General features: G+C 39.4%; 1 protein-coding gene and 1 long non-coding RNA gene across 7 annotated transcripts in view; one reads left to right on the top strand and one right to left on the bottom strand.

The window, feature by feature from the left end:
• Positions 1 to 27,366, top strand: part of AFF3 (ALF transcription elongation factor 3) — a 339,923-nt gene that overhangs the window by 71,822 nt on the left and 240,735 nt on the right. The window lies entirely within an intron of this gene.
• On the bottom strand, positions 273 to 7,190 carry LOC125180087 (uncharacterized). The gene is made up of 3 exons (XR_010826801.1): positions 6,996 to 7,190; positions 3,603 to 3,670; positions 273 to 374 (listed from the first exon to the last, which is right to left on the bottom strand). It is a non-coding gene; the product is annotated as an uncharacterized lncRNA (long non-coding RNA).

Below are 27,366 nucleotides of genomic sequence, written 5' to 3'. Positions count from 1 at the left end.
TTACAGCTACAGAATCACCTGCTTGTGCACTTTTCAAGCTCTCAGAGCTGCATTGTCTGACTCTTGCATATTTTATGTGACAGATTATCAATGCATAAAGTCTAGTACCCTGCGCACCAGTATTGGCATCATAGAAGTCTTCAAACATAACATTACTCAGACAATGTGACACCTCTCGTGTTCCTTACTGAATAGACTAGTAGAACAAGATAGGAAAGGCTTGGCTGGTGCAGCGTCAGAATAGTCCTGCGTGAGAGGACATGGATCTGTGGCTCCAGTTAGGTTCAGGAGATCTGGGCTCCATTTCTGGTACTGTCTCCTTCTTGTGGGTATCTCCTGCTGTCTCCGAAGTGCACAGCCAGCTCTCCCTGTTTCTAGAAAATACCAATAGAAAGTGGTCAGCTGCTATCCCCGAGGCTGCACAAATAGCCTCACTACCACAAGTGGGTGAGAGTGGTAGAGGCAGTTGGAAGGTTAAAGGCAGTAACCCCTGCTGCAAAATGCGAATAAGCTGTACACAGAAGCAAAGTGTACCTATCCTCAACACCACTCTGCTTTCCTGGCTGTGTAGCACCCTCTTTATTAATGGAGAATTCATCTGAATTCTTTGCACGCTGGTTTGCCGTTAAGTCTTGACATTTACCATGTGCAGGTAGTTACATACTTCTGTGAAATAGCACTGATGATGCCGTGGCATTAATTATTTGTATTATAAAGATGTCCACTGTCTAGAAACTGGTGCTCAGGCAATAATGTTCTTTGTAAGTATGTAAAGATATGTGTGCAAATATCTACAGTAATGCTGTACAAGCCTCAGCCCCTCTGTGTAAAGGTTCATATCACTGAAACGTGCAGGTTTTAAACCCTGCCATCTGTAATACACAGCATATCAGCTTCTGAAATGAGTACCATAACAGGTCTGAGTATGTGGAGCTTTGTATACCTACAGTAAGAGGATGTGTTCAGGCTTCTTTGATCAGGCTTGCGTCTGTCTGAAAAATAACTGTGCTCAAACTTAATCATCTAGTTCTACACAATACTTAAATTAATTCTGCAGAGAGGTTTAAATTGAACAAATGTATTCACTAGGGAAAGTATAATGGCATGACTGACTCGCTTAAAATACATCTAGGGTGAAACTGTTCTTAAAATTGTCAGTGGATCTGTAGATTTGCTCTATAAACGGTTTGGTAGACTATGGACCCCAATAATCACATCCTCTTTCTTTAAATATCACAAATTTGCAGGGAGAAAACAATTCCAGAATAACATTGTGAGAGTTTGCATGAAAACAGTTAGGTTATTTAGCTGCAAAATAGCTGTAACTCAGAAATATGCATCTTTGGAGTGAGGAGAAGAGAAGCCAGGGATTCTTTCTGTGTTGCAAGAGAGGCTCTCAAAATACCATGTGCAACTTCTGATGAACATGTGTCAGCTGTGAGGGTTTGACCACTGTTATATTAATAATCCCACCCTACCTTCACAGGGCATGATGCTATACCCTTTTTTCTTTAAAAGGGTTGCATTTCTTCTCTACTAGATCATGCTAGGTGACCTTTTAAAAAGTGTGGATAAATGAAGGAGCAATAAATTTAGTGCATCTCATGATTAAAAGAAGACTCTCTCATTTCTCCCCCTTTTTTTCTTTTATTTTTTTTAAACATGTCATTTACAAATAGTGGTGCTAGAGGACAGTTCAGAAAGAGATTTGAAATTGTATTTTATTGGACATGGTAATAAATTGTGGTATTGGATTGCACAACCAAAGGGTGGACTTATTAGGTAGTGGTGTTACATTATATTTCATACGCTGACTGAATGAGTTTGATGAGCAAAGACAGAGGATTAGCATGCAAACTACCCCCATTGTTTCATATTAAAAAGTGAATATTTAAAAGCTGAAAATGCAAATTTGTTTCAGTTACATGGCGCACATTTTTCAGTATGCAAATGTGCCACATCTGTGTATTTGTTTTGCTGCAGACACAACCAGCAAGAGTTTAGTGATGAAATCTGTTCTTAATTATGATAGCAGCTGTTAGAGCAGTAGCCATTTTTTTCCTCCTGATGTGAAGTTGCCTGATTTACTCATTTTTGTCTGCATTTGTCAGGGCTGCCAGTGCAGAGAGAGAACTCTTTGTGAGAGGTTGCAATTTGTTTTCTGTGCAAGAGCCAGTGAAAATTGACTAAATCTGCACAGCAGGGTAGTTTTGTCTTTTCTTTTCCTGCATTGCAAGCTGTTGTACCTCTGCTCCAGCACAAGAGGCCTATAAAACTACCAAACAAATGAGTGAGCTGTTAACTGTTCCAGCAAGTATCTTAAGCAGCGGTTCGTGTAAACTAACTATGCTTTAATGAAGAAGGAAAAAACTGCCTGACATCATAGATGTGGGACAGATGGTATTAATATGATGCATTGATAAACAGTTTGGAAGCTTATTTTTCCTTCCTCAATTATTTCATTTCCATATATGAGCCCAGTAGATTACTGAAGTTTGCAAATGACAGAAAGCTTAATACTTGTTTCCTCAATGTTTTGATGATGGGAAGAAAGAGTGGGAAGATTATAAATGGATGATAAAAAAACTCCTTTCTGAATACACCATCTCTTACAGTAATTTGTTAATGAGGCAATGCTGTTGCAAATCAACACAGAAAACGAGCAAGAATGCTTCATAGCATAATGAAAAATTGGCCAAAAACTGCAGTGAAAATGAAAACAGAATAAAAAGAAGACATAAGTTATTGATACTAAAACTTCTGTGCTAAGAGCCTACTGAATGAAACATTTATGGTCTCTCTACAGTCATAGACTAATAGTCTGTTTCACACTGGATTGTTTCCACAACAATATTTTATGCCTTGTTTTTTTTTGATCTAGACAACACTAAATTTAAACAGGTTTCAGTCCCACTCCTTTCTTGGTTAACTTTGCCTTATCCTGCATGACTGAAACCTATGCAAATTTGCCCATAGAATATACTGAGAGCAGGTAAAGGCTCTGCAAGAGTATGCAAAATCTGGCATTCTTTATTGCGAGAAACAATTTGCTTTTGCTTCCACAAACAGAAAGAGTTCAGTGGATTGTGTAGCTCTTTACTTAAGAGAAGGATTCTCCCTTTATTTTCTGCAGTTCAGCTTTTCCTGTTTCTCTTTTGACCTTTAAACCTTACATTTATCTAAAAGAAATGCAAGATGACAAGAATATGAGAGGGTGCAGGTAAACTTTACTCATAAATGGAGGATATCTCAAAGTTAAGGTATCTGACATAGTAAATCTGTAAATATAAAATGAGTTGACTTATGGATTATTTCTCAGTACAAGAATATGCTTAAATATCATGGGGATGGGCACACTGGAAACTGATGTATGGGCATGGGTATGATGGGGTAATAGGAAAAAATTTAGTCCATGAGTAGTTGTTTTCTTACAGAAAGAGAGAAGAAGAGAGAGAGAGAGAAGGAGAGAGAGGGGAAAAAAGAGAAAGAGGATCACACAGTGGGTTATGTTAAGGACCTGGAATAGTGTAAACATGTAGTAGATGGGCAAGAAGACAGTGCTTTATCCAGTGACAGGTAAAGCATACTGTGGCAGGACTCACCTTGGGGTACCACTGCCTCTTTGCTGACAGAGCAGCCACCTTCATGATGGGTGACTGCAGGGCATCATCTGGAATAAATGGCATGTACTAAAATTAACAAATTGTTCTAGTTTGCTTTATTCTTCTGAGCTTTCTAAGATGCTTGTCCATTGCCAGTTTTACCATTTTGAACTGCATATATAACTCCTATTAGCCTGAGCATGAGAACTGTGCTGTTAGTCTCTCTGGTTCCCCTTATTTTTCTTTACGCATGACTTCCTTCAGAGAGTTTCTTGGTATCCTGTCAGGAAGCCCAGACGCTATTGCTAGGTTATAAAACTAGTGGAATATAAAAGCTTTTTTTTTTAAAAAAAAAAAAAAAAAAACTTTTTTTAAACATTTGTTTTCATGAGAAGGAGAGTTGGGATGGCAGAAGGAGTCATAAGGAAGTAACCTGAGGAGGGAGGAAGGTCTGGATTTTCCACTGAAGTTATATTTAAAAGGTGCCTTCCCTGAATTTTTGTTTTGTCTATGTCTTGCCTTCTCAGTGGACCTGGCATTAGGTGTTTCACATACAGACATGGTCATGTGAACTAGTGAATCAAGGCTCCCATTGCACTCAGTTGAAATAGACTATTTTGGGTTGCAATTAATCTGACCTTCCCAAATGTCCAGTTAGAATATGAGAAATCCTTAAAAGCATGCAATTCCCTCCATTGACCAGCAAAGGAAAGTAGAGCAGTTAGCTTATGTGTTGATGTCTACAGTTAGTGAAATAAATCCCCAGCTTTCTGTGCTTTGTATTGCTGCTGTGCCAAGCCTGTTGCATACCTAAATAATTACTGTAGGTTTGAACAGTAGTCACTGAACCTGTAGTTGTGAATTGCATATTAGTCACTTAGTGTTTTTTTCCCCCCTTAAAAAAGCACCATTTGCAAGAGGTTATAGGTTTTAGCAAGGTGTCTTCACACTTTAGTATCATGATTACAGTAATAAATATACAGAAATGTTGCTCCCTAGCATTATGTCACTGAAATTTGCTGACACAGTAAGTTGAAAATGAGATACAGTGAATTATGACTTATGACTTCAGCATATGTTACAGAGGGTACTTTAATAGAAGAGGTGCATATGATACTAATTGTACTGTGAAATCACGCTATAATACTTCAAGTAATCACACTTCAAAGTGACAAAATTTTCTTAAAAGGCATCTTCCCCAGAGACGCTGTCTGTTCCAACTTTTTATGTCTTCTCCTTATTACATAAAAAAAAAACATTTACTTTTGTGTTGGCAAACATTTTCAAATATATTCCATATAAAAACAAATGTCTGATACTGCATTTGGATCAATGCATGTGGGTGTAAAGCACTTGAGGCAGAGGAGTCTTTGACCCCCTAGATGAGTTAGTGTGAGAATAAGGGAGATAGCTTCTTCCCATTTAGGCGGAGAAAAGATTTAAAGACATACTAGAGATGTCACCTCCCGCTGTCTGGTAACTTATTGGCTGTCAGCCAAGATAAGGAAAAAAGATGCCCTGTATTCAACACCCCAGTACACGCTGGTTAGAAACGTCTTCTCTCAGGAATTTGGAGAAGAAACCATGCCTGGTCCCCGCTGATCAAAGCAGCAGTTTAGTAGCAGATCCCCAGGGCTACTGATGAAGAAGTGGGACATTTGCCTGCTTCTTCTGCTTCTCCACATCACTGCCCTATGTCCCCACAAGTAAGACATTTATCCAAAAAAGAGATAGGAGGCAGACCTGTGTCCCTGAGGGAGGTCCACACAGACTTACCCCAGGGCTCACCTCCATCACCCCACCCCATGTGAGACGTTCTTACAGTGTTGGCTATTTTGCAAGCTTCATTGTCAGTGCAAGGAGGTGTTTGTCAGGAATTTTTTCATTGGATAACATGACATTTTTCTCCCAAATGATTCCCGCAACTACATAATTCCTGGAGCTACAGTTCAAAGAATGAAGGAGCATAGAAAAGTGTATAATGTATAAAATCTACATTAATGTAGATTCAGAATTTAGAACTGTTTGAATACCAGGTTTGCTCTCAGCCATTTCAAGCAAAAGGACATCATCTTTAATATGTAGATAAGGAAAATAGGACAAGTCCTGGCTCCACTGGAGGCAAAGGTAAATTTCTCACTCATGTCAAGTTGTTTTGTTGTTTGTGGTATTTTTTGTTTTGGTTTGTTTTTTGTTTTAGCTTGGCATGTTTTTGATACAGATAGGTTAATTTACTTGTTGTGAATAGTAGATTCGTCAAAGCAGTTGGTATGGAGACAAACAGAAGTAAGAGCTTTCACTGGAAGGGAAAACAAAACAACAACAACAAAACACACTGAAAAATGTTGAAATTGTTAATTCCAAAATTTCAAAGTCAAATATTTCAAAAGTTTAATGTGAAAGAATTCCTTCGATTCAAAATTTTCCTTCATTTCTTATTTTTTCAGGAGATAAAAATATAAAATCCAAGTATTTGGTTTCAAATCAAATAAAATGTTTTGACTGATGTAGTATAATTAATTTACTATTCACTTTCTCCTTTTTAAAGAAATAACAAAATAAAAATATTCAGCTCAAACAAGAACAGTTTTTCTTACAATTTTCACTTCAGCTGCTAACCCAGAAAATCCATTACTTTCACATTTTTAATTCATGCCAAAGTCTTAGGAGCTATTTTGGCCTGTCACTTGATGGGCATATTGCATAAAATATCTTAAATATTTATGAACGTATCAAACTCTATGACACAAGTAGCTTGCTTATCAGATTTGTTTTCCAAAGTAAACTTTACAGCTGTAACTCTGTATAATGAAGGAAGTCTTGCTTAAACTTATGTCAGAATATAAGAAAGCTTTTCATTATAAAACACATGGTTTAAAATAAAAGAGTGGAGGAACTCAGAAGGTATTTTTTGTCCTTCCTATGCTGGGTGTAGACTGAACTATACTAAATGTTTAATTCATGGCCAAGAAATATGTGATTTTTAGTAGGTTTTCCTGCTGGAGTACAGCTCTCTGTGACTTAATTGGAAATTTAATTTAATTTAAATTGAAAAGTGTTTTTCATTTGTGAAGTATTCCCATCAGAAATCTAGGGTATCTTACAGAATTAAATTCTGTATCACTGTTAAACTCTTACTTGAATATTTCTCATCTGTGTTCTCCCATAGTCATAAGTCTCCATGTCTGAATTTTGCATTGTGTGTATTTGATGAGACATTCCCTTATTTAATGCACCCATTTTTTTCCTAAAGAAAAGGTGACAATGAAAATAAATAATTAACAGAGAGGTTGGGAAGTGATTAATTTCTTGAGCATTTGCTGAGGTAGTGTTGCAGTAAACCCAGAATACAGTTGTTTAGTAAGCTGAAAAATCAAAACCAAAAGGCCTCACCGTTGCCCCACGGGAACCCACTGGCACCTTTCCAAGAGCATCAGGACAGCATTTATATTGCACAGGGCAGACTGTCACTGCCATTTTCTTTAATACAGATTTAAGGGCTGCAGAATCACAGCACCACAGAGGTGCTGAGGCTGTCAGGGCCCTCTGGGGGCCACCAGGCCCAAGCCCTGCCCCAGCAGGGCCACCCAGCGCAGGCTGCCCAGGCCCATCTCCAGGCGGCTTTGGAAGGCCTCCAAGGAGGAAACCCCACAGCCTCTCTGGGCAGCCTGTGCCAGGGCTCCTCACCCGCACAGCACAGAAGTGCTCCTGGTGCTCACGGGGAGCCTCCTGGGTGCCAGTTTGTGCCCAGGGCCTCTGGTCCTGGCACTGGGCACCACTGACAAGAGCCTGGCTCTGTCTTCATTGCACCCTCCCTTCAGGTATTTACAGACGTTGATGCAATCCCCCTGAGCATCCTCTTCTCCAGGCCAAATGGCCCCAGCACTCCCAGCCACTCCTCATAGGAGAGGTGCCACAGTCCTTGATCATCTTGGTGGCGCTCCCATTGGACTCTTTCTGGTATATCCATGTCCCTCTTTTACTAGAGAACTGGATACAGAAGCCATTGTGCTTGGAGTTCTCCACCTTGATTGGAGTGGCTGCCTTCTCCTACCAAAATGGAGCATTGCTTCTCAGAGCCAGTAGTCTTAAATACCACATCAGGCAGAGGAGGTGTAAAACTAATGATATTGAAGACAACAAGGATGAAAAATGCATTAGAGAAGTGCATGTCTTTAATAACACTTCAGTAAGCCCTATGTTAAGTTTTAGGGGAAAACCAGTGTTTAATTGTCTTTTCAAAAAACTACTTGAATTTCAGTTGGCAGTGTCATCTGGAAAAAAACTTAGTAAACCAAGTCCTAGCATTTCGGCCACACAAATTGCTTCCATCAGTGGAAGAACTGCTCATCTAGCTGCTCAGATAGTTATTTCTGCACTGGAAAAGCTGGAAAAAATATGGCTTTTCTTGTAGAATTTTACTTTATTTTCCATGAGGGTGGAAGAAGAGATGTACAGAATGGTGTTCCAACATCAGTACTGGGAGCATGTACTGCTGCACAATATTACCATTTGAAAACCAAGCCCAGTCTTTCCAAAACTGGGAATCTAAATACCTATAGGCACTGACCTGATGTTCTTCATTGATCCATCATCACACCCAGGAATCACTGCTGATATCAAATGAAACAGTGAGGTTTCTGCAAAAAGTAGAAAAACCTGAGGGGGCTCTTCTTTGGGAAGTTGTTGCTCTTTGTGTTAGTCTGGCTACTCTTTCTGCGGCTTTAGTTAGTCATAACTGAAGGAAGTTTTCGTGGCTTTAGCACAGCATGAGACTTTTCTTCAGGCAAGAACTGTGACCCAAGGAGTGCCACCACTGGAGTGGGGAGGACCTCAGAGTCTGTTGGATGCCCAGGATCAAAACCCCAACCCACCAGACCATATATACTTTGAGAGTTTAATTTTGAAAGTCCCAGCTTGGGTTTTAAAAAAAAATCTTTTAAATTGTTTTCCTAAGCATGATGCACTGGAAAAACAAAAGGTGGGAAGCAGGTGGATCAATATGAGCTATATACGGCCTTATTCTTATTTATGATATGGTCTCTTTATCTTGCTTTGGCATTATAAAGGAGCCCTAAAATTAGTGTAGAAATTGCAATTTAAATTCCATTACGTTCACTGTAAAGAGATTCACTGTCAGGATGAAGGAGGAGAGGCATGGTTTAGTGATAATGAGAATCAGGCCCATTATTCCCAAGAAATTCATTTTGTTTGAGTGAGAGAAGGGGAACTTCTAGGTCATTTCAGTAGTTATTTTATTCTGTAAAGAATAAATAGAGGAGACTCTGTACCACTGGCAAATTTGATCTATAATGCCTCGTGCACAAATCAGATTGTTCAAATGAACCTTGATCGCTGCAGAGAAGCATAAGAGAGACTGACAGGTAGTACTTGGTTTGCAGAAAATAAGTCTTTGCTCTGCAGCTGATTGACTTGCTCACCTTTGCCTGTAGATCTGATAAATGTATTCTACCAGTGAGTTTGCACATAGCTACCTCTGTTCTTAAGTAAGCTTTTTTATTTCCTGGTACTTTTGACAGACAGTATTTGTATATGAATACGCATACCATTCGGGAAATATTATGCTTTGTTCCTTATTGTGCTGTTCTAAAACACTTTGACTGCAGTTTCCCCAAGTCAGGAGTGCTTACTGCCATTGATAAAAATGCTCGTCATGTTTAGCAGTGTTTCAAGGCCTTTCTCCCTGTTCAGAAAACAGTAATACACCATATTTACTCACTTTTGTTGAGACTTTAAAGATGTCTTAAGAGATTTAACTGAAGTAACTTATCAGATAAGGCCAAATGTGAACCAATTTAGCCAAAATGGTAAATATTTTGAAAAACTGTGAGCTCACAAAAGCAAGAAATGATTACAGTGACTATTTTGGATTAGGTGCAAGTAAATGACCCTTATGAAATCTGGTGATAAAAACTTAATTTTATTCTCCCATTCATGACATATTGGGGAAAGTTAATGGCATTTTTAATTTACCTATTTTATGTACACTGGCACTTACTAAAAATATCATAATGTTTGTATAAGGCAACCCAATCCAATAATCCAATGATGATTATAACACTAGTATAATGCACTTCTGTTATCATGCTCTTCTTGCTTTGCAAATAATGGCATGTAGATCAAAAAAAAAAAAAAAGGTATATCTTTTTGAGCTGTTTATTCTTCGCTTACTTTTAATTCCTTAAGGGGTGTTAATACAATCAGTTCGTGAACACGGAAAAGAGAACTTGGGTTAATAGTCTGTAGATCAGTCTCTCTATCTCCCTGGAGGATTTTATCTTCTAGCTACAGCAGTATGATGAGGTATATGGCTGGGTTTTGTTTTAATTAATGTTTTAGGCTTCCCTTCCCAGAGAGCTTGGATGGATATGGTGTGATCATATTGCACCACTGTGTCAGAAGTGTTGAATAACACACTTATTTCTCTGCTTGGAAAGTCTCAATAATGAGTTCACAGGTGTTAAATTAGAATTATTTCAATCTATTGTATAAAGTCAGACACCAATTAATTTCTCAGTCTTGGTTAGGGAAAACTGAAGAACAATCAGGTAAAAATTTTAAAGCCCTGTACTAAATTGCTTCTTTACTCCAAGGTACTGCAGCCTTATATCTAGCATGTTTAGAGTTTTGTTTCTAAAGAAAGACTAACCTTAAAGATAGGAAGCACAATTGGTATGAGACACAATAAATTTAGCTAACTATATCTCTCACAATAATACATAAACATGCTCTCACCCCAAATCACTGCAAAGGTTAAATTCTGTTTGGAATAATGTTTAAATGCAATGCAGAAATGGCGGTTTTCTGGAATTAATGAATGTTTCTGCTGGTTTGGGTGTCTCTCGTGTTCTGATTACAGGACTTGATGCAAGGCTCTTATTAAGAAAATGTCTCATTAATACACTACCTCTAGAAGGGAACAATCCTCAGCAGACATTCCCTCCCATTCAGCAGATCACAACACAAGGTCCATGCCACAGCCATTTAAACATGAAATGGAACCAAGCAACCTAATTAAAATAATATCTGCACAAGCTCTATGTGCCACCAAAGACCCATACATGAAGTAATCATTTTCTGTTAAAGGTTTCATAAACAGAAAACAAAGGAAGCATCTAGTTTGAAACCAAAGCCCCAAAAAATTCCAAAGGAGGGAACAAAATATTTATTTATAATTAAAAACACATAAGACCAGCCTCAATCAAAACTGCTTTTAAATTAATACAGAAAGGAAAAGACTGAGAGAGTGTCGTGTTTTTGCAATATGTATTACCCCAGATAATGTTTTCCAAAAATGTTAAATGCTACAAAATGGGCAAAGGTTATCTAGCAACCTTGACATGATCCAGACCCAAAAATATACACATAAACAATGGCAAAAAAAAATAATAGTGGATAAAACTCCTCCTTCCCTCAGCAGAGTTATGACAAGGCCTTTTAAAAATCATTTAAAAGCTGTTTAATCCACCCCCCTGCCCTCCTTCCTCAAAGTACATGAGACTTGTGCTGGATTCAACCAAGGATAAATTCATCCAGTCTGAATTAGCAGTATTAGCAGCACTTCATTAGAGTGGGAGAGGGGAAATGATCCTTTCAGAGCTTGTTTTAAGAAAGCTTGCATTCAATGAGTAAGTAGCTTCTGTTAATAGGGCGTCTATAAAAACCCTTCCTTTATCTATGTTTGCATTCAGTTAATGCTAACGTAGAGATAAGCTACAAAACATAGGAGAGGGCTTACTGCCGAGAGTTGCTTATGTAGCTGATGACAAGGGATGATAGAAGTTCTGCCAGGGATGAGCGCTGGTGGAGGATGCTGAGAGGAGCAGGTTTAACTTCACTGAGCAATCAGTATACAGCATCTGAAGGTCAAGGGAACTCCAGAGCATTTGAAAAATACATAAGGTATGTGGAATGAGACTTAAGGGGGTTGCAAACTGTACATCTTTCTTTGGGTCATTTTCTGGGCAGACTTGGAGCTGATGTGATTTTTTCGCAGCACGTGTTAAGAGTGTATTTTGGTAGTGATATTAAGGCCAGGTATGACAGTCATTACCACTTCTGAATAATGGTGCAGGTATACCAATAATACTGCTGCAAAGCAATTGCAAGTGGCTCATTCACATCTTATGTGGCAGTCCTTGCTCTGCCCATTGTAAATGATGAGATTAGGTTGGTCTTTGAGGGAGTGACATCTTAATTCCACTGGCAGAAGGTCTGGAAATGTCAAATCACTCTACAAGAGCACAACAGAAATCCCCCCCTCAAGCCAGGCAGCGGTTGAAGACAAGACTGGGTGAAACCTTGAGTTTCCATTTTGCAGTTTTGACATTTCAAAAATTATTTTTGTTCCTATTCAGAACAGGCTATTTAAAATCCAGATAAAGTAGATTCTCTCTAATTGGAATTCTCACAGCAAAAGCATTGATGCTTGGTGTTTGCAAAATGGAATATGCTCCTTGTGACACTCCAGGTGTCCAGAGAGGTGATGCCAGGTGTCCTGGGTGGGAAAGCAGTGGCATCCCCAGGACACACCGGGGAGCAGCTCCTCCGACTGGGACGTAGGCAGTGCCCAGAGTCCCTGGCTCCTCTGGAGGCCCAGCAGTAATTGCTCCTGGCTCATTTGCCCAACAGCGTCATTCCCCGTCCTTCCGTCCTGGTGAGTATTCGGGGAACCACACTGTCTGACAGAAACCAAGCAAATCTGGGGACCCCCAGGTGGGAGCTGTGTGTCTGAGGTTCACGGTGTTTTTGAGAAGTAATGCACTACCATGAGACAGACTCCGAAAACATGGTCCCTATTCAGACAGCCCCTGAGCTGGAGCTGGAGCTCGAAATGTACATTATTAATTCAAGTTGCCTCGTTCCAGCTGCTATGCATAAAACTGGCTCCATAGTTATTATCAAATATGAATGTACTTCTAACAGCTTCCTCTTAAGTGAACTAATGTCATCTGAAGCATACTTATGTCTGTGTCAGGTACCTGTGGTCAAATGAGATAATTTCACTGAAAGTTCTAATGCACATTATTTCAAGTGGTGTTTTCCCAAAATGTTGCATTTTGTGGAGGAGCCAAAGATTCGTCAATATCCTTTAGACTGTCTGTTTCTTTTCTTGATCGCCTTTCCCAAGCACGGTGTGGTTTCTATACAATTCCTTTCCTTCACTTCCTTTCTTCATGAAATGTAGATAAACAGCGTGGATCATACATTTGCTTGTCTCACAGAGGCAAGTGTTTTGGAGGATCATTATCTGTAAAGTTCAGTGCCAGGAAAGGTGAAAGAGTGTCTTGCATATATACAGAGTATGTTATACACAGCTATTATTTTAAGTAAACCTGTAAAAGAATAATTGTAAATACATGGTAAGAATTTTAAAAGGTTCAGCACTGATCTAAATTCCCACTGACTCCAATTCAACCTACAGAGGTAGGTTGAATTCAGCAAGAGTGTTCTTGAAAATCTCAGCCTTGTGCTTTTTTTTTTAGGAAACGGCAAGGTTGGAGATGGGAAAACAGCAAGTATGTTCTGGTCTCTGTCAAACGACGTTTGCTGTCACTAAGAGCAGAGAAAGTAGCAGAAATGGAGGATATTTAGGGGAGGCAACAAAAATACCTTCCTCCCCTATCATGAATTTGATAAATAGTGTGAGTTCTGCTGTGTTTCTCTTGCAAGGCATTCAGAAGCAGTAAAACGACACATGCACTCATTTTGTTTATATGACAAGCCTTCCGTTTGGAAAAACTGATGAATGAAATGCCACGTACAGCGGCGCAGGAGATTTAATTTCTCTTCAGGCTGGAAAATGCTTATTGCGCTGAAGTCATGTAATTGTGTGCGTGCTGGTTTGCGCAAACAGGGCGCTGCTGGCTGTGCACACCTCGGAGCTGTGCTCGGAAGATGCTGCTTGAACCTTGTCCAGGGTTGCCCGCCAGCACCTCTTGCAATGGGGCCGTGGAGATGGTGCTTCCCCAGCCTCGTGCGCTGCCAAAACATTTTGCCGCATCATCTCGCCACTTGACAGACTAAACCTTTCGGGCCAAAGGATGCAGTCTGTTTTGCAAGAGTTGTCCTTCATCTGGCGAGCATGCCCAACAGCTCGCACTTCCTCCCGATTACCATGCTGGAGACTCTCCTTCCCACAGTTATCTCACCTCTCCTGCCATCCCCTCAGCTCCCCGGAAATAATTCATTTCAGAGGCTGGAAGTCCTTGCCTGGCGGCTTTCTCAAAAGTCCGTGTCTCTGTTGCATAGAGCAGTTGGGAGAGCATGTGTGCAGAATGGTTTTGTTTTTACATCTCAGGCGTCCCTTGTCTCTCCACATAGGCTTCGTGTTTCTCCAGGGCGGTGGTGCCAGCCCTGTTCTCCTCACAGTCCCCTTGGAGCAGTCTTTGTCCTCCATGATGACACTTTTGAATTAGACAAAGCTATCTGTGTTTTCCATTTTGCAGCATTCTGTTTTAATGTCTTCACTGCCTGTTTTTTTTTTCTTTTTAATTATTTTTTTTTTTAATTTTATTCTTGTGGGGCTATATGCCGTATTGTATGCTTCTGATTGTGGTAAAATCCTCCAAGCTTAGTCCTGTTTTCTTTTGACACCTGCTTAATCATCAGCAGGCACATGTGCAGAGGTACATTTTTCTTTTCTTTATTTCTGTTATGTGTACCTCTTGCATCAGGTGCAGAAGGAGATGGGTGAGCATTTATCCCAGGAATGATCACAAAGTGTTGCTTGTAGAATTTTTGGAGAGTGACCATTTAAACCATCTCGGCGATATCCAAAAGGATGTATGTTTGAGTATACTATGTCTGTGCTACCTGTCTCACAGAAACTTAAATTCATGCAGGCGGATTATTTACTTGGGGAAAAAGCATGACAGGTCAGTGAAGGGGAAAAGGAGAAATGTAAGGAAATGATTTTTCTATAGTACACATGCTCCACGGAAGAAAGACAGTGATTTATTTTTTTTTAATTTCAGGAGCTTCAGCGCCCCTCAATATTGTCTTCATATTGTCCAGGATTAGTGGGACCAGCTGCATCCCCCTCAAAGTCTTTTTTTGAGCAGTCTGTGTCCAACACGATGAGACCTCTTCAGGGCAGTGTCCTTGAGGCACCTTGTGGTGGATGCATAGTAGCACAGTATATCCCACCTGTGGCTTCTCTCCAAACTACTGGGGACAGCTAAAGTCCATGGTAAAGTGTTTTGGGAATTTTCCCCTTGGAAATGCTTCAGACTCATCCCCAGCCTGCAGCTCTGTGTGCTAGGCCCCATGGCAGCCAGCTAGATTCGGTTGTCTCCGCTGCCTACCCTGAGAATTTCTCCACCAACTCACATCCCCATGGTCTCATGCTCTCCTTTTCCTGCTGCTGAGTTTGCCCCAGCACAGTGGCATGCTGCAAGCGTGGTGGGGTTTGAGGCCCTGGGTGCTTTGCTGGACCAAGGGGAGAAGCACAATCAACTCAGGATTTCTACACTTCAGAGGTTTGAGTTTGGCCACTGCAGAGGTGCAGGGCCTTATGTGATGGGGTGGGATGTGCGTGGAGGCTGGATATAGAAATGCTTGGGATGGGAAATGGAGACAACCTCTTGTAGCAAAGAAGGAGGGAGCCCGAGCAATCAAGCTTGAAACTGGCCAGCAGTCATAAGACAGGCAGAATCAGAGCTGTTTATTTTAACTGCATCATTTGACATGAGGAAAGTAGCTGACTGATTGTGACCATAGCATAAGCAATATTACTTGTGTGGTTCGTGGTTTTGGTTTTGTTTTGTTTTGTTTTGGGGTGTGTATTTTTTTTTTTTTTTAACTGCTTGTTTATATTGTTTTACCTGTTTCCTCACCCCTTATTTGTCTCCCTGTCTAAAGTCTTTAAGAGTCTCAAATCCAGGTAGCATCTGCTTCTTGTTTGGGAACCACCTCGTGTATTGAAAATTCTCCGGCAGTAAACAAATGAAGATGATAATAATGGCAGTGTAATGCATACAAGTTGCAGAGCAAAATTACTGATCCTCCCAAAGAGTATGGAGGTCTGGGGCAAATTTGACTGTTCTTACGTTCACATAATACAAGTAGTAGCAGGAAGCTGCTTGGGTTTGTGGGGAAGCAGAATTTTTTTTTTTTTCTGGGCTCATATTTAGATTGGAAGGAAAAAGCAAAAGAACTCTGTTCCTGATTATGCTGTAAATCAAATTAACTTTACATGTCTGTTATGTCTTTCAAGTTTAGTGTTCTATGAATTACTGCCTTCATGTTTACACTGTTAAAAGTCTAATGCATTAGTAAGCAGCAATCACCACAGCTTTGCTCTGCATTAGCAAAAAGCGAGGGGGGAAAAAAAAAACTCTTTACCAAGAAGGACTGTCAGGGATTACTGTGTGCGCACGTCGTGACAAACCAAACAGCCTCCAGGGTGCTTATCTCCACTGCTGCTCACTTCATGTTTTATCCATTAAATGAGCATGATGACGGTATTTCTTCTTATTTCCTGACATCACTTTTACTACACTGGCGATATTTAACATGCAGTCATCTTGGCTCAGTTCAGTTTTACTGAAGCAGCAATGTCTTATAAATTGGCTTTGAAGAAATAGTTTTCTTTTTAATAATAGAATTAAAAAAACTCCCTCATTCACTGGGTGCATTTTGAAGAGAAGAACCTGGGTTAAGCAAGTTTAAATTTGGTGAGATTAAGACAGATATGCAAGGCTTTTCTCACATTACCAGATTTTTTATTATTGTCCTGTTTTGTAGGAAATATATCAATTTTAAACATATTTCAATAATGCAATTGGGTTAGTCACACAGAGAAGTCAACAGTTAAGAGAATACTACTATAATCCATCACTATTTTTAAAGGGTCATTCAAAAAGAAGAGGAGTTGTTCGAGGAAATGGGTTTCTTATAAATGTATTGGGATTACGTTCAAATAATGGAGCTGATGTTCCCTGGGAAAAAGCTTTCCCCTTCTTCTCTGTTGTATGTCACTCCTTATTTGCATTTTTTAAACATTTTCATTGCACTCTGCGGAGTTTCCTCACTTCTTCTGTTAAGAATTTAGCATAGCTGAAAGTGATATTGTCTCTAGTTTCTCTGGGAAAAGAATAACAACTGCTGCAGAGAAGACAGAGAATTTCTGATTGTTGGGTTTTCCCATAAAACTAATTACAAGATTGCATATTGCCTGGCATGATAGTCTTGGAGCTGCAGCCTCAGTTGGTTGTGACAGGATGAGAGGGCATACATGCCTGGCTGCCAGATGGGATTTGTATTTGCAGGAAAATTCTGGTTTTGACAAGGCTATCATAGTGCCCTGCTGCTCGCCTTCCTCGGTATCGTACAGACAGCTCTCTTCTTCAAAGATTGGCTCATCTCTTGTGCGTCTGATGTAGAAAACGTATCAGACACAGCAAGAACTTCCCAGATCCTGAGGTGGATTTCCCCTGAAAATGATTTAACTTGCTGCCTTTATCTTCAATAAATCTTGGCAGCCAGACAGCACAATCCGTTGCCACTCACATCTTGCTTTGTATGAAAGTTACCCTTAACCTAACAGGAGCCATTTGATCCTTTTAAAACTGCAAGCTATCTGTGGTGAGGCCCTGCTTTTCAAAAACTGCACGGTGACTGAAACAATTATTTGCCCTTTTTGTCCTCATCATCCATTGTTCTTTTTTTTTTCCCCTAGTGTACTTAATCACCCGTATCTAACTCCAGCCCTACATGTAAATAAATACAGAAAAAATCTGATCATTTGGTTGTGTATGATAATGTTTAATAAAAACAAAAGACATTGTAAATACACATTCAAGAATGACACAGATGCATGTTTAATGTGAAACTCATTTATAGAATGAAGAAAAGCTGCAATACCTTCCTTGTTACAATATTGTCTGTATCCTAGAGGAAAAACCAAACATATTTTGAAGAAAAAAAAAAAAAAAAACAAGAAAAAAAAAAGGAAATCTCATTCTAGGATGTTCTAATACACGTGGATATTACTAATGAGTAGATGTTGCCCATAGCTAGGAATGGATTATATCCTCTAACCTTGGTGCGCATTTGTAGGGAGAGAGAGAGCACTCTCATCCCTCCCTCACATCAATGTTTGCCCCTCAGAGGCACTAAAACACCCGTATATTTTTGGTGTGAAACCAAAAAAATCTGGATTCAGAGCCCCATGCTCTGGGGACTGGAGTGGGCCTGCCGTGCTGTCCAGAGCTTAGCTCCTCTCCATCCCCAGTTCCATGCCATGAACATCCAGCGGTTCACATCCAGTAGGGCTGGAACGTGCTACCACATAGGCGTCCCCACAGTAATTTGAAATGTAAGACAGTAAGGTTTCCTCATGGGATGGGAAGAAATGAAAAAGGATCTATGGACCTAGGTTCATCTTGAATGGCAGTCAGAAGATGGGAGAGCCTCAGAGGCTTCAGATAGCAATGGAGCCCAATACTGGTTAACTAGATCCAAAGCTAACCGGCCCAAGGATTGCAGCCACTGCCTCTCGTTTTAAGGTAGAAGTGCAATATATTCAAGAGCAGCATCCTGTTTTGAAACCATATGAAATAGGTGAACTTAAGCCATCTGACATTAAATTTTTCATTCCGGGTTTCAGATTTTTCAGCCCCATTTTTCTTTACCACTCTGTCTTCCTTCCACCAATGAGGAAATCACTTTAATTCCTTTAATTCCTCCTAATTCCTTAATCTTTTGAGTTCAAACCTTGATGTTCTTTCGATACATGGTTTGGAGATACAACGTGCATTTGTAATGTTAGAAAAATATTTTCAAAAATTAAGAATTAAAGCCTCAATATTAATTAAAACTATGTTGTTCCAGATTGAAGTACTTGATGATTAGCTCCATAGGACAGTTTATAACCATTTTTGTCTCTGGTTAGTTGGCAGAAGACATTTAAAAGTCAAGTTCATATCCAGTAGGAGTGAATGCTAGTAAAACATTTGTATTTAAACATTTTTCAGTGAAAAAATAACACTAAAAAAAAAGGCTTTTTTTTTTCTTTAGGAAATAGAATCTTTCTTCAAAAATCTTTGATTGGTTCATTCTTTTTAAGCTGAAAGAGCCAAAGACTGAAAAATACTCTGGGTGTTGTATATGAATAGCTTAAATCTTTTTGCAGAAACTTTGCAAGCAGTTCTAGTAGCAAAACTGAGACAATAAAGCTTGCCTGGAATTCTGGATCATTAATCAGTGCTCTTTATACAGAAATGTTGCTTGAATTGGCACAGTCCCACACGTTGATGGGAAAGAACTGCAGAATGAAGAAGTCTTTTTATTTAAAAGCAAAAAAAAAAAAACACTCTAGAAGCATGACTAGCAATATTATACTAAAAATAGTTGCATTCTTTGACTTTTTAGCTGATTAATTGGTTATGTAAGAGAAATATTTATAGCTTAGAAGCAGCTCAACCTGCTGCATGCCCAGAAAGGCATAGCATGACATGGAAAATTTTGAGAGAACAGCCCAAATAAAAACGACTTTTCTTCACTTTCTTGTCATTCTAATGTAACACAATGTAATGCAATGCAATGTAAAAGTGTGATGTGATGTGATATGATATGATATGATATGATATGATATGATATGATATGATTTAGCATTTAGTCCAAGAGACAGCAACCAAAAACTGGATATTATTAGCCCCTTAGCTGGTCCTAGGGCTGGCAAATTTTTCTTTGAATGAATGAATGAATAATAATATATATAATATATAAAATAAATGAATGTCCTAAACGCAGAGGTGGTTGATAGAAGCAAGTTTGATTGGTGGGTCATAGTAAATTGAACATAATAATGATAACGTCTCAGATGGCAGTGTCATTTCTTTACCATTTCGACTGATTTTACTTTGCTACATATAATATTTTCCTTGCAGAACAAGTGAAGGTATCATATGCCAAGTATATTTCACGTTGTGGCATCTCCACTGACTCACAATGCTATATTACATCTGCCTTAAAAATTTGACTCCTTTTTAATAGACGTTGTTTAAGAATGCTAGCATTTTCTTGAAGTGTGTAAAGTCACTAACTCATCAAGCTGTTGCCATCACTAACAGCAGAGAGAATCTAAGAGAGTCTAAGTCAAATGGTTTTTTTTTCCTTTTTCTGAAATGTTCTCCACATCTCATTTCCCTGATTAGGGATAGGATCAGGAAAACGAACTTTCATGCTCTGCATTTTGTCTGTTTCCACTCTAGGTCTTTTATTCTATGTGGGCTGGAACAAAACTTTTCCATTTAAATAGAACATATGAGATAAGTTAGAAATAAGAGAGGTGAACAGCAAAATAACTGCTGAATTTCAGCTGTAGCCAAAGTAAAGGAGACAAGCCAATGTAGAGGGAGAGACTAAGGACTCTGGTGGTGAGAACACACATAAGTGCTGTCTGTAGTGTGTTGGTGTCACTTGTCTGCAGAACGGACTCATGCAATCTTCAAAGTTATCGGCGCCCCTTCTCATTGTGCTCTGCCCACTAGCGCTGTCCCTAACTTCCTACTCAAGAAGATTGCATTCCACGTAAACACTCAACTTCTATTTTCTTGAAGGCAAGATAAGAAAACAAGCCCTTAACGAGGGGATGGAAAACTTATCTTGCAGTTTGAAAGTTAAAGTTAAGATTAAAAAGCATTATTCTGTTTTTCAGTTGCATCTACATTGGAGCTTTAGGTTGGATCAGAAGTGGCTCTGAAGTCAATCTCTTGGTCATCTCTACTTACCAGACTTCGGTTCACCTCTCAGAGTAGTGTTAGAGTGTGCAAACTAGATTGCTTTCAGATGAAACTAAACCAAAACTGCTCCAGCACCATACCTCATGCATTCCCAGACACTAATGGGCACTCAGTCAATAGGAGCAGACTAGCACTAGTCTGAAGTCAAAAACACTGAAATGCAAGTAGGGGGGTCTTCGCAATGAACTGTTTCCATCTACAGCTCCTCTCCAACCTTGCTTGCCGATGAAATACTCTTCTTTACTCAGGCTCTCTTTCATTTACCGTGACCTTGGTTCAACCAGTCTGCGCCTCTTCCCCAGTTTTGCCTGCTTTGAGGCTGCTTCTTTCTTTCACTGTTAAAAGGTAGCAAAGCATGAGGAAATGAGTGAAGTCATGTAGCTTAATGCCAGCTGAAGTTCTCAACTCCAGTGCTTTCATCTGCCAGCTCTGTCTCTCTCATGCTCAGAAGATTTTTAGAAAGAAAGGCTGGCAGAAGAAGAATGACTTGTTGGGACACATACAGCAACACTTTTATGACAGCTCCAGCCAGCTTTACCCCAAATTTACTTCAAGCAGCAGTGCACCTTTGGTTTGATTTTTAAATGGTAATGTTTACTCCTTATTAATACCAGGACTGCTTTATAGTAGACAGTTTTGAACCAAATCTGTCCTGTGCTCACACTTTTAAATAGTCACAAAAGAATTTTAACAGTTGCCTATAAATTTAATTGCTTCATAGCAATTATTATGTCTGCTTTACAGAATACTATATGTTTTTTATTACCCTTAGGTCCCTCTTTAATAGGAGTGCTGTGCTTTGTACAAGTCAATTATTTTTGATAGTTACAGTAATTAATGTTTAATTATATTTTATTAGCCTCATTTTGTTCAACTACCTTGGAAACAATCCAAGCATTTCTAAATGCTATACTTTGTGTGTGCATGTGTGCACACATCTGCATACTCTTCATGTGTCCATATATGCAACCAGTGAGTGCATTATTCTCACAGAGGGGGAAATGTGAGACTCATCTCAGAAGACTGGAGAAACATATGGGCTGTCCTCTTTCCCATGGCTATCAATGAAATCCCTCGTGCTCATCTCACAACTGCAAGCAGATCTCCCAATTTTCTCCTGCACAGACACATATTTGATGTCTCCTGGTAGATATTTCTGATGATTGCAGAACTGTATTTTCAATGGTTTTCAGTAGCCACATGTATGAGTGACTTTTTCCTTCTTATGCCTTTATTTTTACCTTCTTTTCTTTGTTGGCTTTCTGCCTCCTTCCCCTTTCATTTCTCTTTTGCCTGGAAATGAACTTTGCTATTTATTCTCCTCTTTATTTCTGACCTCTCTTCCTCCAGTTTTCTTTCTTTTTCTCTAAACTTTCAATGGCTTCTCCCTTTCCTTTTCTGTCTTTCTTCCCCACTTCAAAGTGAATAGGAAACCTCTGTCTGAAGAACCATCTGAAGTGTCTCTCCTAACTCTTGCTCTCCACTAGGTGTATATCCCGTCTCAGAGTCTGTACAGTTCTAGCATTTTATACTTTGGTTTGCTTTTTCTGTCTGGGGTGGTGCTCCTCTCCTCCACTCTCCTTTCCTTCTTAGAGTTTTGTCTCTCTCACATCTTTTCCCTCCTTCCTAAATATGAAAACCGTATGTAGTTTGCTCTTTAAAAAATGCCTACTTTTTAATTTCTGAATTTTCACTGAATCTTCATGATCTTCATATATTTGTTAATTTTCCTGTGAGAAAGGAGACAGCACCACAGAACTGATAATAACTATGTAGTTATCTATTGGAATTTCCTGTTCTTGAAAGAAGATGCCACCATTTACATTGCTGCCACCAAACTTAATTTCCCAGCAAGTTCAAGAGACTTTTGTACTTATGGATGACTCTCAAATGCCAGAGAAGACTCCACAGTTATGGAAAATCTTTCGTCTAGATGTACACTACTATCTGCACTCCTTCATGTTTGCTTTTTCACAGTTTCCATAGTTGGTCTTTTTCCACCAGTGCAGCAGCTGTGATTAGTTTTGTTTGGAGTAAACATTTATGTTATAGAAGTATCCGAAAGCCTTAATCAGCCTTGGAGCTTCATAACCTGCATGGCATACATTTGTAGAAAAGAAAACTCCTTCAGCTGGAGGAATTCTGCTTAAACGGCTGCAATGCAAGCTTGGCTCTATGTTGCTTCCAGAGCTAACCTTTCGAGCATATTTGCCCGTACAACAGTGCAGTGAAAAGCAGCTGCACACAACTTCTTGAGGCTGTCATTCCACTGCCAGGTGTCTTCTGTTCCTTTCAGTGATGATTAAGCTCACCATAGTGAATTTTGCACATAAATCACAGATCAGAGTCACAAGTGAAGTGGGGGAAGGGACCTCAGTTTTCTCACTCATTAATTCCCCTTCATTGATATATCCGTGGCAAACCAATGTTGACATACATGTCAGATTTAGGAGGTGGATATTTTGCACATTTAAAGACAGCCAGTGTTTCCTAGTCACCTCTGCCTGCAACACAGTTTTTAAAATCAGACCAATACTCCATGCTCCAGCAGGGAAGGTGCTGCCTAGGAATTAGGTATTCAATGCAGTACTCAAATTGGTTTAATAATGCTTATTTGGCATCAGTTATGAAGAAGGCATTGGAAATAATAGAAAGGGTTATACTGACCTCATGTTAAAGAATATTTTAGAGCTGTTCAAATGAAAGCTGATCTACACAGTGTATTAGAAGGAGAAATGGAAACTGGTTATGAGATATTAGGAAAGGATAAATATAAAATGATCTCCAACAGTAAAAAACAAAACAAACAAACAAACAACAACAACAAAAAAAACACCGACAAATGCCACAAAGAGATATAGCTGTTAAGAACAGATCACTTCTCAGGAAGACATCCAGGAGAAACAATGGGCAAAACCTACAGGGCTTATACAAGTGGTCATATACAAGTTCACTTTGAGACTTTTTGAAGATTTCTGTGATGAAGAGTTGCTTGACCCCCCTCCAGGCAGAATGTTTTCACTAGTACATATGTCAGACCAGATATTTGCCTATTATAAAAAAGTTAGGTTCTGCCCCAATAAAGCAGAGTGGGGCCTTGGGTGAATACCTAATGATTCGTCTACTACAAAGCTTACTTTTTTTTTTTTTTTTTCCACGAGTCCATTGTGCCCTAAGGAAACCTTCCAAAAACACTTAATCAAACACAATATGTTCCCATTAAAAGATTGAACAAATCATCATTTTCCACTGCTTATCATCCAAAGTTTACCAACTAGTTCTAATTGCTCAATTTAATTGCCAAAGGTCAATCAGCATTTGTAGAGAGTCTAAAAATGTGTTTCACTCATCCACCCTTAAACTTTTGCCATAGCAAAGACTATTGATGGCACAAAGAGCTTTGACAAAGGTACTGCTGGTCCTTTCTACTGAAAGCAACCCTGATGACCTCCTGCTCAAAGGTGGTCACCTCCACATAAGGACATGCAGTGAAGGACTTAAGGGGTTTCTTCAGACATATAATACTGTTCAGGAGTTATTCAGCCAACTGAAACAGCCCCTTCCCTCACTTCACTGCAGTAATGCTCATGGGCATGACATTAAACAAGCTCTTACAATGCCTCTAAGTGGGAGCTGAGCACTGTACCCCTCTGCGTTGTAATGCAGGGTGTGAATTCTTCTGTGGCTAACTTGCATCAAGCCAGAGAGGGCTGGTTTGTAATGAGATTACAAGACCTGATAATAGCTCCCCAGTTATTAGCTATATGCCAAGACATTTGTAACTGTAAAAGGTATTACAGATAGGAGACTGGAGAGTGCACTCCCAAACCTTCTAACTAGTAGATGGGAAGCAGTTTTACAGCTTGAGCAGATTTACTACTTCCCCCAAAGAAATCTCTCTCTTCCAGGGCTGAAAAAGAGAAATCACTGGAGAATGCCCAGATGTGACTGTGTGCAGCCACTTTTGCTTGTCAGCTCCAGTCCCATGCATCTGCTTGCGGGCTTGAACCCAGGCAACATCAATCAGATAAGCTGATATTGCACATGAAGAAACACCCATTCTGAAAAACACATGGGAATTTTGTAACTTGTATTTCCCAGCAGAAAACTTTAGAAAAAGTCTGAAAGCATTGATGTTTCCAGTGTTGCTGGTACTAACCTAAGAAGATACAGGCAAACTCAAAGAGAAAACTAATTACAAGAGATAGCACTTAAAAATAGTGAAAATACCAAGGACTGTATAAACTATTTCTTAATCTTAGTAATAAATGTAGACTGTAAAATATTAACAAAGATAATGACTAACAGATTAGAATTTATTATGCAAGACTTGATTCACCATAACCAAGAGGGATTCATTAGAAATAGATTACAATGTACAGTAATAATAACAGACAATTATTGAACATAATAAATCTATGTAAAGAGAAGGATGAGTTAATGTCTGTCTTTTCCATTACAGGAAGAAAAAAATCATCCAGTCATGTAAACTTGAGTCACTCCATTCTTATTGTACTCAGATTTTGCAGCAAGAACAAGCAGGTCTGTGTGACAGAAGAGACATGAATAACCAGAAATGGACTCTTGTCTCAAGAAGCTTTTGTAGAAAAAGGCATAAGCTCAAAACACCTTTCTGCTCTTTACCTTTTCATTCTTTTTTCCGTATTAAAGTCTAGTCTTACTAATGTAATGACCACAAATATGTAGAAGTGAGATGGATTGAGCAAGGATAAAGTAAATAACTGATAAATAGTACATTAATATTTCTATCACAACCAACACATGCTATTCACTAGCATTCTATTTGATTTAATATTTTTCTTTCTATTTAGTTGATTTAGATGATAACAAAGAAGGATGTGTGGGTTTTTAATACAGCTTTAGTTAGTATTTGGAACACATAATGGCAATATATTTCTAATATGCAAACTTCAATGTTAGAATAAGTGTTTTACATTTTATTGATAAATTGATTCCAGCAAGAACTTTTGTATGCTGTGAGGTGTCAGAAATAACATTCTTGTCATCTATGGCAAGCTTTCTTCGATTGCACCTCCAGAAAACATCTGCTTTGTAAAATGTTCAAATAGGAAGCAGTTCTTTCTAAATTCTCTCGGGTTTTATTCTGTTTTTCCTCCTGCCTTTAGGTCTTGTACCATTCAGCTCAAGAGCTATCTTCTGAATAATCCAGTGATCACGTTATGCCATTTATCATAACCCAAATAGAAGTCCTTTTCTAGACAGTTGCCAGATGACTGTGTGGATGCCCAACGTGCTGAACCCACTCTTGAAGCTTCAGAGGTCTTAGAGTAGGTCACACTTCATGTCTGTCTTACGGGTTATAGGTAGGTAGGTGGCACTGCCTTTGTCTTGTGCTCCAGTGGACAGTCCCTGTTCCACTGGCCAGCTACAAATAGTATTGTTCTTGTTATTTCTGTTATTACTGACAAGAACCATAGTAATAAACATCTTGCTGAGAGATACTTATTTAGACAAATGCCTTTCCTTCTGCTTTTTCACTAAATATCTGTGCTTTCAATTTCTTTTTTTTTTTTCTTTTAGAAGTTACAATGCTTTCATTTTAATGAGACAGTTAAGAGCAGCTGGCAGACATACAGTGTTCCTCTGAATGACTGACCTTAAGCAGAACAGAACATTTGTAAATTTAAGATTAAAAAAAAAAATCTTTACTTTGAAAACAAGGCTCTTGATGCTATCCTGTGAATTTTAGATCGGAATCTAAATTTCTGATCTCTGTAGTGAAATACAAGTAAAAGCTGAGGAAAGCTAATAAATCACTCTCTGATCTGAACCGAGCTCCATTAGAAACAGAAATTTGTTGTTTATAATGTACACCTCTTGGCTCTCATTAAAGCCTTGTAGGAATGATACACTGTACTTGAAAACCATAGATCGGAAAATAAATACATTCGAGCTGCGTTGCTGGGCCAGTGCTCTCTATCCCAGTGGTAAACTTAGCCTATTAATGGCTAATGCTTTAAAGAAACACAAAAGCCCTAAGGCTAGACTTGTATTGCATTGTAGCTGCATAGTAGCTGCAAATATTACTCAAAGCTTTTGAACTTTTGAAGTAGCTGATTGTCCTTGATCATCTGTAACTGAGTCTAGACCAACTTTTGACACAGTTGGGATAATTGCTCCTACCTGAAAATATCTGGTATCTTTTCTAAAACAGCTTTATTACCCAAATAAAAGAGACATACTCAACGGGACAAGCAGCAGTGTTTTGCAAACACCCATGTCCGTGCTCATCTGCTCTGATGGGGTGAGTTCTGGAAGCCCCAGGGAAGCGCCCTCTCACCCCCTATTCTCAGCATCTCCATCCTCACCTTTACAGGGAGCAAAGAGCCTCAGCACTGGGCCTCCTTTTCCAACTCTCTTCCCTCTCACTTTCCCATCCCTTCCTCTCATCCTTCCTATGCAGTCTGTATCCAAGGTTCCTCATGACAGACAGGGAGCAAGATCTCTTGCTGCCCACTGATGCTGGAGTGGCTGAGGCCACTGGGACTCCCCAGCAGCCGCTGAGGGGAGAGGAGAAGAAATCCTCTCCTGAGCTCTTTTTTTCACTGAGACTAAGGGAAGCAGGAACATTAGAGGAGCTTTTCCCTCCTGCCCTGATGTACATGGTGCCAGTGGGTAGCATACTGCCTCTTGACTGGCTCAGTAGAGCCAAGAGTGCTCAAAAGCCAAGTAGAGCCAAGAGCCTTCAGTGCTCCTGCCTCAGATATGGGCTTGAGGAACCAAATGTTTCAGTTTTCCAGCTAGCCACCGAATATATTATGTAGCATTCAGAGAACCACAGTGCAGAACCTCATACAGGGGGATTGCTCATGTTTTGTCCATGTTTCCATGCCTTTTTGTGTGGCACAATTGCAGGAGTGTTTATGGATGAGGCAGCCCATCACTTTCAGAGCTTCCTCACAGGGAGCACACATGCCAGCTTGTGTGTCACAAGTGGCTGCGAGGCTCTTGTG

Source organism: Anser cygnoides, chromosome 1 (genome assembly GCF_040182565.1).
Source record: "Anser cygnoides isolate HZ-2024a breed goose chromosome 1, Taihu_goose_T2T_genome, whole genome shotgun sequence".
NCBI lineage: Eukaryota > Metazoa > Chordata > Aves > Anseriformes > Anatidae > Anser > Anser cygnoides.
The sequence above is the reverse complement of the archived record's forward strand: the minus strand, read 5'-3'. Positions and strand labels throughout refer to the sequence as shown.